This window comes from Vicugna pacos, chromosome 6, assembly GCF_048564905.1.
Source record: "Vicugna pacos chromosome 6, VicPac4, whole genome shotgun sequence".
NCBI lineage: Eukaryota > Metazoa > Chordata > Mammalia > Artiodactyla > Camelidae > Vicugna > Vicugna pacos.
This window is the reverse complement of record NC_132992.1, coordinates 50,422,637-50,439,642: the sequence shown is the minus strand read 5'-3', so window position 1 is coordinate 50,439,642 and position 17,006 is coordinate 50,422,637. Positions and strand designations below refer to the sequence as shown.

The following is a 17,006-nucleotide window of genomic DNA, read 5'->3' as shown; positions in this document are numbered from 1 at the left end:
GTGAACTTCTTTTTGTTCAATCTGAAGCCATTTGTGTTTTTGTATAAGTGCTAGGATTAGTTTTGATGGTAGATAATATACTGTTAGGATAAGTTGGGATAATTTAACTGTTTTTCTATTTATCTACCATTTTATATTTATTTAATAATACACTGTATTGCCTTGGCCTGACTGGCACAGTGTGAATGTGGAAAGTGAGGGAGGGACGTTCTGTAACAATATAGTTTTTTCAATTTCTGGATGACTTTTTTCATTTAATATATTTGCTTTATAGTGATTAGTATTTTATGAGAAATCATCATTTAAAAGTTGTGTCATCAAGATAGAATCTACTTAAAGTTGATGGGAAAAACTATAGAAACTTCTGGTTTTAATAAACTATAGAAATGCTTGCTGATTATAATTAATGTCATTTTATCATAACTGCCAAGTAGAAAGACATTATGTTTTATTAGTGAAAGTAAAATATGTCAGTTTTAAAATATATTATGTTACTATTTTTTCTAATTAGAGCCATAGTTTGTATCTTTGTAATAAACTTTTTGTTCATGTATTTAAGCAATAGTTTATTTTCATGTTAATGTTTTGAAATTCTTAGGAAAAATTGTTGGTTACCAATAAACATGAATCATTTTATTAGTATTTATAGGTAGTTGAAGGCAACAGAATAACTATTATAAACTGAAGATGGATTTTGATTGTAGCTATATAAATATCTATAGATATTTTAAGAGCAAATAATGGAAGAAAATATTTTGAAAAGAAACTAGTTATTAAAGTTCTCATATGTTATTCTTGGTATATTGTTGGACTGATAAGCTGAATTTCAACATACTCAACATGCCTATTTTGAATTATGTAAATAAAGTAAAATAGCTTTTATGTTGTTTTCTATCACCCTACTATGCACATTTGGAAGTGAAATTTTAATGCCTAGGAAAGACTGGCTAAATAAACACATAAAATTAATTAATTAGTTAATTTTTCTTTAATATGGCTTTGAATGAGCCAAAATATTTATTATATAACTAATTAGACAATAAAGACTAGTGTTAAAGTCTCATATTACTTATATCCGTAAACATCAATCAGGACTAAGTGTTGCTAAGATTTAAGAGATTAAATTCTTTAGGTGAATCAGTTCTCAGTCAAAGGGAAACTATTCTGAAGTATATATAACTTTCATTGATTAGTGTCTTCAAGGCAGAATTTCTTCTGTTAGCTTTATTAAAATTTTATTACTTTGCTATGAAATTCCAGCTTCTTAAATTTAATGTATAAATATAATTTAAGGTGAATTAATTTGAGTTTGAGGCAGTTTCTTAAAATTGAACTTGGTTGATAGCTTAATACCAGCAATAGAATTGAACACAAACATTTATTAAACTTATCTCCTTTTCTAGAACTCAGTTCATGCTGTTTAGTTGCATTATTTTCTGAACTATGTAACATGTGTTATTTAAAAATATTTTTAGTAATAATTCTAATTAATATTTTTATTAATTATCTAATAAGAAGACACATAGTTTGGGAAAAAAGTTCAAGCAAAAGGAAAAGAATAACTTATACCAGTTGAGTGAAATAACCAACATAAAAGAATATAAAGAGTTGTGTATTAACTTGGCAGCATTTTACTCAAATTATGATAAGGAAATTATTAAAAATTATACTGAGTAGAGAAGTTGTTGAAAATTAAATGGATAGTTAGTCATAGCCAAGATATTACGCTTTTACAATGTGACATTTCCCCTAACTTAATATAATGAGTGGACTACAAAACTAACTTCCTTCAATATTTGGAACACCCCACATACACATGGATGTGTGCACATGGGTGACAGTTTCATTCTCAGAACCCAAGAGAGCATGTCCATCTTGCCTTTGTAAACAGAATCAAGGTCTTGATTTCTAGTCTAAAGCAGTATTGTGGAATATCCTTAAAAAGGAGGGAAGATGTGTATTTTCCTTAGACAAAACAAAAAAATGAAAAAACAAAATGCTCCAATTTGGGGTAACTTAAGGCCTTACCCTCTATATTTGCTGATGTCATTCACTGTTGAAAATCGAAATTTTAAATTTCATAAATTTTCCTGTTGCCTAAAGTCTTACAAATAGTTGACTTTATTATTGTTTCTTTGCTAGAAATTATTTATAAACTAGTATAGATAGATCCCAGCCCTATTTGATCATTTTGATTGTTAACCTTGAGTACTGCAGAAACAATTCTGAAGAAAATCAATATTTGATTCCTTGTGGTCCCAATTCTTAGATTCTTTCATCATTCTCAGCAGCAGAACACCAGTCCCTTACTTCCTTTACTTGTATGTTTTGGCAGATAAAAGAAAGGAATGGTATGAGGTGGGACATTGATGTTGTACTGTCGCCCCCAAGTTGGTTCCACCTCTGTGATGTTTATGGTATTCTTGCTAAAATTCTCATTTTGATGTAGGTTACTATATCTTTCTTGTTTAAGCAGGAAAGGGGTTGCTATTAGGCTGTTTTTTGTTTTGTTTTGTTTTTAATTCTTAGAGATTCCTATAAAAGAAAAGCAAACTGAAATGGTAGAGGAGGGAAGACAACTGACAGAGATATAGACCTAATCCCACGGCATCCAGGCACCCTACCAATGCAAAAGTCTTACCAGATGTCTAGAAACTGAAAGTGGTCAGTTGAGAATGGGGAAATAGTAGATATATTTATTCATAAACAATGTATATGGCTAAGTGCAGTGAAGTTGTACATTTTATCTAATTGAAAAATACACCAAAAATATATGCAGCTCTGCTGGAAATGCCATTAAGTTATTTGCCTGGGATATTACAGAGGCAGCAGTCACCCATCATTCCAAAGCTGGTCTACCAAGATTCTCAGATTTTACCAGATTTTGACTATTAGATAAAACAAATTCATTCAGAGTAAAATACCATTTTGTTCATGTATACCACTCATTTGTTAAGAAAATCTGCATCTTTTTTCAGAGATTGCCCTTCCCAAGTATTTTCAATAACTCCCTGAGATGCTTACATGTTATGGTTAGAAGATGTTTTAGCCCTTCTACATCTGGTGTCCCAGAAAGGAATGGCTTACTTAGATCACCTGCTACAGCTTGGAAATCACTCAGTTCTGATATTCTTGCCTCCTTTTTGCTCCTTTAGGCCTCTGCTGTTTGTCTCTGGTGAGAAGCATGCTCACTGATACTGATTTCCTCCTCCCGGTTGCCTCTGGGGCTCTTGTCCCTCTCCACTCAGTCAGTTCTTTCTGCTTTTCACGATCAGCTGGCTCAGAGGTGCTTGCCTCAGCAGAGCCGGTGTAAAGAGAAGACATGGGTGTGGAGAGAGGTTAAGTAAGTTGCCATAAATTGCAATATTAGTAAGATCAGAGCAGAGATCTTGGAGATTACCCAATTCTTATAACCAGCAAGTTAAATTGATTCTTATTCAACTTTAGTTAGAATTAGGTTCATCAAGTTACTTTTTAAATAGGTATCAACTTCAGTAATAAGAATAGGTGGAATCTCACAAGTGGAGCATGTCAGTGTTGACTGCTCAGAGACTACATTTGACACTTCTGCTTAACCTCCTCCAATTTTCAGAGAGCCAAATCCAGACCCTTAGGAGATGGCAACTGAAAGTGGAATGCTATATCCTGGATACTTGGCTAGATTGCCTGATATATTCTAGCCGACACAGATTGTCTTGTCTGCCTATGTGGAGACCCTGTTGATTAGGTTTTAAATTAATAATTAGAATGAGGAGCATTTGGTAATCAGTAGGAGGTACAAAGACAGTTATTTTCTTTGTACCATCAAGCAGCACTGAAGTAGTGTGTGAAATATTCTCTTTACCTTCGGTGAGGTTTCTGTTGAGTTGATTCATATTTTTGCTTTTGCTTTTTAAAAAAATTTTAATGATTATTTCTTTCCAGGTTTATTCCTTCAGGCTTTGTAGTCTAGACCCAAGGTTCTTCTCAGTTGTGTAACATTTTGAGATGTGTTTATTCTGTTCTAAAGACCCCTTCTTGTACAATATGCTGCTAAAGCTACCTTGCCCCATAGCAGAATGATGCTAGTGCATGTATTATGGATAAGAGAACCAATATTGTTAAAAGAAAGAAAAGGCATGTCACATTTCTTTTGAGATAATAGAAAAAAATGGGAAATTAAATATATATTTTTGGACTGGTGAAATAGGTACTGTATATGTGTTAGCTATTAAATCTTTTTTAAAAGTTTCTAAAGATGATTGAAAATGAAAGTAGTAAACAGGGCTACTTAGAAAACTGAAGAAATCAAAACTTAGACCAGAAGGTGTATATTGACCTACAAAAATGGAACTAGCTTGATATTTAGCCACCAATGCTCTTCTTAGATATGAAATCAGGTAGAAAGTAGAACAGAAATGTGTGTCTTTATCCCACCTATCAATAAATAAGGGATTAGGTTTAGAAAAAAAGGCTTATTAGAAGGCCAAAAAGCTCTATGTGTCAGGACTCAAAGTTGCAAGAGTAACAGAATGCTGCTTTGCACTGCAGTAGTCTCTTTGTGTATCAGTTTTGGCAGAGACTGGAAGATTGAGATCAATTTAGAAGTTGCCAAATACCTCAGGCAAAGTGAGCTTCTAGACCTTGCATAGCAGCGTAGGAGAACCCCCACTTCAGTTTCATCAGCAATTGAGTTTGGGACCTGGGGATGGAAGACAAGAAAGTCTTTGTTGAGAGTGACTCTCAGGTGGATTAAGAGGATGATGCTTCTTTTCTTTCTTCCAGCCAAGTGAGATGGATTTCAAGAGTTCTGCCCTAAGATCTGCAGACTTTTTTATCTACACAGAATGGGGCTCCGTTGTTCCTTACCTCTCCTTCTTTAGTCATCATCTCATTCTTGAAGGGGCTAGCCCCTACGGCCGTGAGAGTAAGAGGGAGCAGTCAAAGAGTGAGTAAGCAAAGGGAGAAAAAGGAAATCAGTGTCAGTGAGCATGCTTCTCACCAGAGACAGACAGCAGAGGCCAAAAGGAGCAAAGGAGGCAAGAACAGCAATAAACCATTGCATACAAGCAGGAGACTTCAACTCTAGCAGATTTAAACTAACTGAAGGAATAAATAAAGAAAATTAAATTTTGTGGAGTTGCTTTCAGGCTTCAGAATGAATTTCTGAAGGGACAAATGAAGCTAAACAACATGAGGGAGCACACCCCAATCCCTTCACAAGTCAGTGAGGTCAGGGCTGCCCCTTCTACAGGCACAGTACACTGAATTTCTCAACATGCTCTGCTGTGGCTCATATCAAACACTGGCTGCTCTCACTAGCACAGCTCTCCCTGCTTCCCAGGGAACTGAATCTTGTTGCTCCCATCTCCACCACATGCCACTGGAATGGATCCTTCCACTGAATCAGTAGCTCCTAATTCAGAGTTCATGGTGGATGCATTCAGCTGGATGAGCCTGTGTCACGTCCCCACACTCTGGCTACAAAGGAGGCTGGAAGAGAGTATCTATCACTTTCATCTTTTTTGATGGGAAGTGGGTGATACCCAAAGTATAGGGATGGAGTTTGAATGTTAGTCCTCGTACTTGAAGAGCCAGCCATTTACCTATTTGAAAAACAATCTTTGTGGATCCCAAATCTGAGAATCATAAGAAGTCACATTTCTGAGACATTGATCCTCAAAATTATGTCCTCTTCTTTCCCAGTTTTAGCCCCATCTCAGCCCTTTTGACTGTCAGGACTTATGTATTAGTCATTTGTAGATCCTCTCTTTTTGCACTGGTCACTGCAAAGAATAACATCAAACTGTATTAGATCATACAGTTAAAAAAAAAACTGTCTATTGATTGGATGACATATGAAATCAACTTCAAAATGTTATTTGTAGGTAATGAACTCAGTATAATTTCTTCTAAAAAGTTTGTGCATTATTTTACAATTTCATTGTGTTTATAGTAATATTTGCATCACTATATAGCCATTTAAACAAAATTACTTCTCTCTGGCAATATTAAAATATTCAAAAATTCAAAAAATTATGAAGTATTTAGGAAAAATTTTCAAAAATGATATAGAACCTAAGGAGAAGGCATTACTTTATATCTAAGAATATAATATGTGTTCTGAATTAATGAAAATTCATACCATCTTTTTGAATGGATACATCTAACATAAAACAAAATATTCTAGATTAACAAATGAATGTAATGAAATCTCAAGTCATTTCTAGAATTTGCATTTATATGAAATTTTAATTTTAGTAAAATAAAATAATGTAGACATTGACTGGAAGACAGAAGCCTGTGAATGACCTAGAAAGTGAAATGAAACAGCAGCAAGGGGCTAGGGCAGAGTAAAGTTTTCCTAATAGAATTCAGAAGATAAAAATCTACTGACCATGCTGATATGGTTTTGCACAGGAACAGACAAAGTCATACAACAGAGAAGATGCCAAAAATGGATCCTAATACATATGCGAATTTAATGTATGTATAAATTGGTGTTCAATTCATTGTGAGAAAATAAAATATTAAATGGTGCTGGTTTTACTGTAACCTCCATCAGAAAGGAAATAAAACTAGATCTCTAAATTACATGATATTCAAAATTCAGTTCTTGTTGGAATAAAGACTTCATGTCCAATTGAGGAGAAAATGAGGCATACTTTACCATTCATTACCAATCAAAGCTACACAAAAAAAGATAATCATACTTCACTACATCCAGCTGTTGGTGGACACTGAGGTTGCTTCCTTAAAATAGCTATTGTAAGTAATGTTGCAGAGGGGTGCACGTGTCTTTTCAAATTAGTGTTTCCTTTCCTTTGGATACCCAGGAGTGGAATTACTAGATCATATAGTAGTTCTTTTTTTAACTTTTTGAGGAATCTCCATATTGTTTTCCACAGTGGCTGCAACAGCAATTTACATTCCCACCAATAGTATATAAAGGGCCCCTTTTCTCCATATTTTTGCCAGCATTATTTTGTGGTGTTTCTGATGATAGCCATTCAGGGGTGAGTGGTATCTCATTGTGGTTTTGACTTGTGTTTCCCTTACAATTAACGTTGTTGAGCATCTTTCTATGTACCTTTGACCATCTGTATATCTTCTCTGGAAAAATGTCTGTTTAGGTCTTCTGCCCATTTTTTATTGTGTTGTTTGTTTTTTGATATTGAGTTATGTGAGCTGTTTCTATATTTGGAATATTAAACCCTTATCGGGCCTATCATTTGTAAATATTTTCTCCCATTTAGTGGCTGTCTTTGTGTCTTGATGATTTCCTTTGCTGTGCAAAAACTTTCAAGTTTAAAACATACGTAACATGTTTGTTTGTTTGTTTTTAATTATAGAAGGTACAATGTATTCTAAACTGGTGTGAATAGATGAGTAAGAATACAATTTCAAACAAGAATGGGTCTAAATCTTATAGATAGCTTCACTCTTATAAATGTACCATGTTAAGAATTTGGCTGTAAGTACTCATTTTATCTGTTTTCGAATATGGGTTATCAGATAAAATTAGTCATCATTCAAAAATCACTGTGCAGAAAAAGATATGAAATATTTCTTATATTCAGCCTTGCACAAAATTTCTCATTGATTTATCCAAAAAACAGTGGTTTCCTGTTGGTATCTGCAGAAAATGCTACAAATCATTGACATAGAATCTTTGTTTACAATAAAGTACCTTGTTCTTCATTATTGATACATCTAACAATGATTTAATTAGTTTCTCTTGTATAACTTCAAGGCAGCTGTATTATTCAGGTTAGTTAGTCAGCATTATCTATTGTTATGTACTTCCATCCTGTAGTTATAACAGTAACACATTCTTACCTATAAAACGAAAAAGTAATATACTTGACTAGCTTTAATACCTCCAAGTGTACTGGGTGGTTATTTTCCTTAAGAAAACACATTTGGATTTCTTTTGCATAAGATTTTTAAGATCTCTGGAACTTCCCAGAGGGAAAGATGACATCCAATACAGTATTTAGTGTTTCTTTGCCATCTGGGTTTTCAGATTCATTTGGTTTAATTCAAAGATTAAAGACAGAAAAATTGGACCAAATGGTGGAAGAAACCCCTGTGGAAACATGCTTCTGCTGTGATTATTTTTGAGATTAATTGATTCTTTAACTTGTAACTACACCCATGACTTCAGTTGCAGTTAATAACTGATTAACCATAAGCACAGAGATTAATTGTGCCAGAGCATGCTGGGAGATGAGTTAACTCTTTATATCACTATCGTATCTCACTTTAAGTGGAGAGGAGACTAAACAAATGCTTCCATGATTTATCTCAAATGGGGATATCTAATGTATAAGAACTCATTTTGGATTTTTTTAAGGTGAAATATCTATGCCTTGGTAAAAAGGTATCAGAAGTAATTCCAACTTTTCTAGACTAAAAGACTGGAAGCTCAGACGAAAATCACCTAAAAACAGGGACATGCTACTGATAAAAAAATTTTAAATAATGCTGAGTTGTAAAAATTCATACCATAATTATATAATTAAAATGGTAATTATTTATTAAAACAGCTAGTTTAAACATCAGCCATTTTCCTAGAGCTCTTATTGCTTTATTTTTTACTTATAAACTCCTGTACTTCCCTATTTGGATTTAAATATTTAGCTCTCAGCTTAGAGGAAAATGAAACAGTGAAAAATTTGATCACATGTTGTCCTCTAATTATTCCTCTAACACTTTCTTGTCAGAGCCAAGTTTCTTGGAGGGATTATATCCATTAATTGTTCTATGTTTTTATCTGTCTTTCACTTCTTAAAGCACAGGAAAATGACTGCCTGTCACATTACTCCACTAGCACAGGTCCGATAAAGCTCACCAGTAGCATTTTTCTTGCCACATTGAAAGTCACTTTCCAGCTCTATTCTTACCTTGATTTCTTTTCACCATTTATTCTGCTTTCCAACCCCTCCGTGGGTATGGACTTACTTTAAAAATTTATTTTGTCTCCCACTGATTTGTTTTGTCTGTACCTCTCTCATCACTTTTCCTGTCTTTTTCAGATATTTTCCTTCTTTTTGCCTCCACTTGATGCAGACCAGGGCTCTCCCTTGGGCCTTTCCTCTTTTCATTCTGCATACCTCCTGCATGGTTTCATTCCCTCACACAGAATACCAGTGTCTCCTGAATCCATATCTGTAGCCCACACTTCTCATTCAGGTGCCAGCTTATATACATTGTGATTAGGAGAGAAGTAGGTGCTGGACATTGAACATGATCCAAAAAGAAATAACTCCTTTCCCTTTTACATCCTCCACCATCCCCTCCCCTGGCCAGGATTAGGTCTCATTCTACATTTCATATTTCAATTAATACACTGTCTACCCAACTGCCCAACCAGGTCTTTCCTTCCCTCCTACCTTTTCCTCAGCCCTAATCAGTTATGCAATTCAGTTCATGTAAGTTTCTAGGGTTAAGAAAAATAACTTACATCATCATATATAATTTTTTTCTTAAAATGACTTTAATTTATCATTTTATGGCATATTTAATCAGCCAAAAAAATTTCCAGAAAATTATTTCAGTTAGAAAGAGGTCAGTAGCTATTGCATTTATGGTAAAAAATGAATTTTTCTTAGGTTTATCATTATTATACATATGGATATTCTTGCTGAAAGTTGACTTTGAACATATTAGTTACAACAGATTAATCTTAATTTACATTAATTTATTAGATCATTATCAAGTACTTATGTCTCTTATGTCAGATTCAAGGAATGTAAACATGACTAAGTTATAGATCTTATGAGCATAGGGGTATACTTTATAGAAAACTATGTTAGTTTTTATTTAAATATGTTTAAAACAAATATTCATGTGCCAAATAATATATTCAATGATTTACATTATTTTATAAATGTGAAGAAGTTTGGCCTTCATTAAATTATAAAAATTATCTCAAAGAACAGTTTGCATTTACTAATGGATATTATCTCTAGGTATTTGAATTTTACATATTTAGCCTACAAAATTAAAAGAAATTTATTTTAAAGAGAAAAAATAAATTCAGATAAAATATCAATAATAATATAAAATAGCCCATTTAGTATGAAAATTGACTATTGGGTAAATGTAGAAAGTGACCTTATGGTCCCTGAACTATAAATAAAGATTGAAGAAAATTAGAAATGAACCCCAACGTCTTCAGATAAAACAGTATACAAGGTATTCTGTCTATGTCCTGGGAATGTTAGAGGATGTTGACTCTCAAGTAAATCCCTCTCATGAAGTTGTCCTCAGCTGGAAAGAGCCGCCTAATTCAAGGTCAAGCCTCCTCATCACCAGCCCTAGTCTAGTGACTGAGTTTTGTGTCTTGTAGGACAGCTCTGAAAGACCTTCTCAAATCTGGAGCTCCTTCTGGATCTACCGGAGACTTTGTAGTGATGCATCACAGTATAGTGATGCATTTAACTCCTCCCAATACCTAATCCTACCTTTTTTTTTTTTTTGCACACTCTCACAAAATTGAATTCTGAAAGCACTCCCCACCCAGTAAATCTCCTGAATGCATGTCTTCAGCAAAGATTTGTATTTTCAAGATATAATTCTAGATGGTCTGAGGAAATAGTGTCTAAGATACAGCATTATAGATGGATCACCCATCAGCCCATTGCTAGTGGTAGGTGGACCCCTGATAGCCCTTGACTACTATAGTGCTGAAATTGTTAAAACCTTCACAGACTGTAAGAAAAGGATAGGTGTCAATGAAAGGTTATACTCTCTGAATTCAGTATGTCAGGCTTTTGAGGAATTCATTAGAAAGTAATAATTATAAGGACAATGGATCAGTTTCTGCTGAGTTCTATTAATGCGGTGGAGAAAAAGAATAAAAGACTGAGTGTGATTAATCATGAGTTGAAGGTGATGTGTGAGGATAAGAAAGCCTCTTTAGCAGAGTATAAAGAAACTCTTATCTTCTTTAGCCAGAGGTTATAGAAGCTGATAAAAAGGCTTAGAACTTATTTAAAAGTATAGTAGAGTTCCAGAGAAGCTTAAATCCTCAGCCCCAGCAAACCAGCAAAGCCTGGATCTGAACCCCAGTTGGGAATAAGTGGAAACCTGACTTGAGGGGTGGAGTATATCTGGGTTTATGATCTCAAAATCTTTGAAAACCTAGATCTCCCTAAACCTCCTGGGCTACAGAAGTGGACCATCTCTTCTGAAAAGAGGCTTTCACTTCCATCTTGCATAAAGATGTTGCAGAATTTTCTTCCTTTTGTGGTCATACCTCTCTTTGGATATATTCTCACCTCCATTCTTTCTCAGCAAATCAATACATAGGGTAAATAGATGACTTAACTTGACCGTGGAAGTGTGTCTCTAAGGGAGCAAAGAGCCAATGCTTCAAATGAGCTACAGACCTAACCAATATATATTGGTAAGAGTCAGGAGAGTGTGTATGGAGTAAGATTCTGGCTACTGGATCAAGTGAGATTGAGAATAAGATTGAACAAAATTGGGGGTGGAGAATCAGATCAAATAGGGATAAAGAATAAGAGTTTACTGATATGAAAGCATTCTCCCATGATACTCAGGTTCAGACCCTGGCAAGGATAGCAGGAGATAGTTGCTGCTGCTAAGATGGCTCTTGGAAGCCTAGGGAAAGCAGGGGTCCCCACAAAAGGAAGTGTAAGTGCCACAGCTGCTGTGTAGACCATTGGAAAAGGGGTCATAAGACCCAGGTATATAAGCATGCGAACGCGAATTTTTACCAGTTAGAGCCTTAAAAAGTCATCAACTGGGTATAATCTGTGTAAAGGCTTGGAGGACACCACATTTATTAAAGCAGCAGGAATGTGCTGATGACAGTGATATGGGCATCACTGAGACTCAGAGGTGACTGTTCTCTGTAGGCAAATGTGCATAGCAGGAGATGCTCTTATAGAACTGGTCTCCCTGACGGCAACGAGGTGCTGGGATCTCAGAGTAATAGAGGCTAAGTGGCAGGGCTTAGTTGTTACAGTCATCCCAGTAAGCAGCCAGTTCAAACGCATCCAGTGCTCCAGACTCACAAAGAGCCGTGGGGATAGTTACTAGAGCTCAATATCCCTTGGGGCAAAATAAGTGGACAGGCAACAAGGGTATTGCCTCATCTACACAATTAGAGGAACCAGATGGATAATCGGGAGGCTGAATGTGGTCATAGAATAAAAAGTCAGGACTCCTTGCCCAATCGCTGAACCTGAGGTAATTTTCAGACTATGAGGCCTGAAGTGTCAGTCATGCATTGAGTTTTGTAATATCTGCCAATACTCAGGCATAAAATAGGGCAGCCCTGTCAGTCATCCATCATAAGATGGAGGTGGTACATCTAAAATGAGGCATGGCCAGGGCCAGAGGGCTGAAGTAAGCCACACAAGCAAGTGCATCTGTCAATGTTTGACTAGTGCTTTTCTCGGAGCTCATACCTAGCCCCGTGGAGGGTTTCTTATGAGCTGATGGTAGAGGAAAAAGGCTAAGCTTCTTTGATGACGAGTCAGCTCAGTCCACGTGAAAAAGCCCCAAACTGGACTACCACCTCCCTAGAATCCCACTCTGCGATGATGTCTTTGATAGAGGGGAGTAAGGAGAAATCTTCCTAATGAACCCAACTTTGATTTGGGGGGTGGGGGGTTTACCTGATCAACCACTTTGTGTGGTAAGGGGAGATTTGTTTAAGTATTTGGATGGACCTATGGGAGGGACAGGAAGTGTGATAATATTTGTATTGCATGTTAATGAGCATCAAAAAGTATCTACCACAGAACAAGCACAAAACAATGAAGTAGACAGAGTAAGGCAGATAGCTGATATCAGCCAGCTTCTGTCATTGGCCACCCATAGCTGCTACAACAGCCTCGCGAAAAGAACAGCAATAATGGTAGGGATGGTGGCCATGCATAAGCTTGAAACGTGGGGTATCATTCATAAAGGCTGTCCTGTCTGCTGCCACTACTGAATATCTAACTTAGCAGCAACAGACACCAACACTGGCCTCTTGGTACACCATTATCCTTCAAGAATGCCAACCCGTCTCTTAGTAGCAAGTTGATTATATTAGACTTCTTTTTTTAACCCTGAAAGTGACAGTGTGTTGTTTTGATTGAATCTGACATGTATTCTGGGGATAGATTTTTTTTCTGCTGACCTCAGCCAGCGGTAGCATATTCAAAGGCTTTTAGAATGTTTTATTTTAATACAGGATCCTACCTAACCACTCATGGGACCAAAAGCACATTTTACAGCAGTGAAGATGCGGCAGTGAGAACATTGATATGGGATTCTCTAGTTATATCATTTTTTATACCACCTAAAAAAATTAATTTACTAAAGTGATAGAATGGCCTTTGGAGGGGGCAGCTGAGTTTTGGAGAGACGACATCCAGTAGGGAGGGGCTGCCATCTTCCAAGATGCAGTATACATCCTAAATCAATGACCATTATTGTATGATATGATGCACTTTTTTTTTTTTAAATACATTGGTTCAAGAATCAAGCAGAGACCCTGCTTACTACCACCATGTTCAGTGACCCAGTTGGGGAATCCATGCTTCCCTTCCCACAGCTCTGGGCTCTGCCAGTTTAGAAGTCTTAGTTCTCAGAAAGGGAAAAAGCCTTTATTAAGTGACACAGCAGGAGTCCCCTTAATCTCCAAGCCTTGGCTGCTTTATGTTACTTCAGGCTTCCTGTGTCAGGAAACAACAGATGAGAGGAGTCACCATCCTGGTGGGCCCATATGGTCAGCTTCGAGGTAGGACTGTTGTTGCGCAATGAGGCAGTTAGAATATATTTGATACTCAGTTGATGCGCTGAGGCATTTCTTGCTATTCTGTTCAGTTTTGGTGGTAAACAGACAACTGTATCAGTAATAGCTTGAGAAGAGCATGGTTACCAAGGGGCTCAAAATCCTCAGTGACAAAGGTCTGATAACCTCACTAGATAAGTGACTTACACCAAAAGATGTCCTAGCCCAGGATGAGAGCAATCTAGAATGGTAACAGTAGAAGAGATGATGACTATCATCCTGCCACAGTTTCTTCTGAAAGATTTCCCAGGAAAGATGACTAACTGGAATCCTGAAATAGCTCTTCCTAGATAGAGCAAGTTTTCATACCTAGCAGGTGGATGTGGGTGGATGCATAGTGCACCCACAGATCCCTCTCTTGGGACTGAAGCACTCATTCTTCCAGCTGTTGAGAGTTGGAGGAACTGATGCCTCTCAGCTAAATCCTTCTCTAGAAATTGCCCTAAACCAAACAAAGCTGCCCCTCCCAAGGTTGCTTTCCCTGGTGGGGAGCAGCACGTTTGTAAGAACTGGTTGATGTCTGCCGAAGAGGGTTGGAGTATAAGGGTTTAGCTTCCTTGTTTCCTTGCGTTAAGACAGTACAGTTCTGAGGGGATGTAAGGGCTCCAAAACGTGTCTGGAGCTACTGAGGAGATCTTTGCTGCAAATGTGCTGTAGATGGACTCCCCTTCACAATCCTATTTCCTTCACTCCCCAAAAAGTGTTGAATACACTTCATGCACACATTCCTCTGTCTTAGTCTCTTTTCTAAGAACCCTGACATAAAGTAAAGACATATTCAGTATGTATTCAGTAATAGATAGTGTATATTTTAAACATATCTTTTAAGTGGTATATGTTTATATATCATTTAAACTATATATTATGTATGTATATATGTATGTCTACACACACACACACACACACACACACACAAGCATGTAATTTCACTGAAAGTATGCCATTATTTGACTTATCTAAAAGACATCTTGTTTTTGGCATGTTTGGTTTTTTGTTTCTTTGTTTCACTTTTAAATGTGTTTTTAATCTTTTAAAAGAGTAATAAAAATAACAGAAATGTTTTATACTGTATAGAAAGGTAACCATTTATGCCTTGCTTGTTTTTAAATGTAAAAAGTAAATCATATGGAAGCTTTATGAAATAGAAATTCCTAAACGTGAGTGAATCTAACAGATAATTCTGCCAATACAATGTTCAGTAAACCATTGTCACAGGATTAAGAGCCTCAGAGGCCAGTGACCTGAACCTCATCTGGGTCAAGGAAGAGCATGTTTAAGTGATTATTTGGGTTTCGTCTATTCCTGACTGCACCTATCAACACCATCACCTAACGTGAAAAGTGCTAGGGATACATCAATAGATGGATGTTGAAAAGTGCAATACTATCAACTATTTGGAACTCAAAGAGAGTCACCATTGTTACACTGTTTCCCATCCAATTCTGTTTTGTTTCTAAACTTTCTCACTTCGGAATTTTGTTTTTACAATAGAACACAGCTCATATTTTCTAAAAAGGAGACCATGACTAAAAGAAACTATGTTTTGAACAAGAAAAAAATAAGTTGTTTACAACTGACTCAGAGTACCTTTTTTTCAAGTCACCAAGACTCAATCCAGCTAATCCATTTTCTGTAGGATTGGATTTGTATGTAAAAGCCTAATCATCAAATAAGAGACTATTCGATGGATTTTAAAGGCCTTTGAACATTTCATGATAATAATGCTGGTATCCCTAACTTCTCCAACAAACCTGACATATATCCCTGCACAGTTAATAGGGTAAATTTAAACTGAAAGTTACTGAAACTTTACCGAAAAGGCAACAGTTGTTCTGTAAGTTTTCACTGCTAAAATTAGAGGCCTTTGAGGTAGCTGTGAAAATATTCTGATGTTGGGGAAAAAACCCCTGAATGTTGCAAAACTGGAAATCTAAGTAGGGCTGTCAAGTAATTCACGTTTGAAAAAAAGATTTTTTTAAAAACTGAAGAAATCTGGTGTTCTCTTCTTTACTTTGATTCCTTAGGGAAGCTGTTATTTCACTACTTTTGTTGCCTTTTTATTATTTGAACATGTCCTTTTAAAAATTTTGTTTGTATTTGTTTTTTTAAATTGAGGTGTAACTGACATAGAATATTATATTAGTTTCAGGTATTCAACATAGCAGTTCAATATTTGTATACACTGCAGAATGATCACCACGGTAACTCTATCATTTGTCACCATACAAAGCTACACATTTTTCCTTGTAATACGAACTTTTAAGATTTACTCTCTTAGAAAGTTTTCAATATACACTACAGTTTTTTTTTTAAAGCAAACACACTTCTTAATTTATTTTTATCTTAAAAAAAACCCTGGGATATGATATATCAAGAATTGGCAATCTATGGCAGACTATGGCCCATGAGCCAAATCTAGCTGAGGCACCTGTATTTGTAAATAAAATCTTATTGGAACTCAGCAACATTCATCTTTCATTCATTTACCTGTCTTTCACACTACAATGGTAGAGTTGACTAGTTAGGATAAAGACTGTGTGAACCACAAAGCCCAGCATATTTATGAGTTGTTTCTTTCCAGAAAATGTTTGTTAAACCCTTGGTATATATGTCTTTTTTAGGAAGCAAAATTTTAGTTCCAGTATTCACTAATAAAAATATTAATACCTTTTAATAATACCTTCTGTTAATACATTTTACATTAGCAACATGATCTGGGATATAAAATCTGAGATGAAGGAAAAATTTAACCCATTATAAGATAATATTCTCTTACTATAAAGATTATAACAGTTCATAGACATAAATTTTTTGCTTGTTTTTAATATGTGTTATAAATAATTGAGAAAAGAAGTATATTAAGGTTAAGAGTCAGTTGAACTGCTTGATATTTTTTTTCTCTGTGACTATGCTTCATAGTTTTGGGTAACATCTTAAATTTTCTAATTTTTCTCATGGAGCTGTTTTATGTGGCTGTTGACAAAGTGTTGGAAATATATATAGTCGTTTGGACTGTTTCAGCAAATAGAGATCTTAAGAAATAACTATTATTTGTCTTTACCTTCTATCATTGGAAATTTCTCTGCAAATGAGTTCAATTAACTCAGTGAAAAAATGAGCCTAGTGATAAGCAATATATAATCTATTGGGAAAATTCATCTTTGGTTAGATTTTGTATGTACAGTACTTTAAAAGCCATGTAGCTCAT

General features: G+C 35.6%; 1 protein-coding gene across 2 annotated transcripts in view; it reads left to right on the top strand.

The window, feature by feature from the left end:
• Window positions 1-17,006, top strand: part of MDGA2 (MAM domain containing glycosylphosphatidylinositol anchor 2) — a 417,841-nt gene that overhangs the window by 138,769 nt on the left and 262,066 nt on the right. The window lies entirely within an intron of this gene.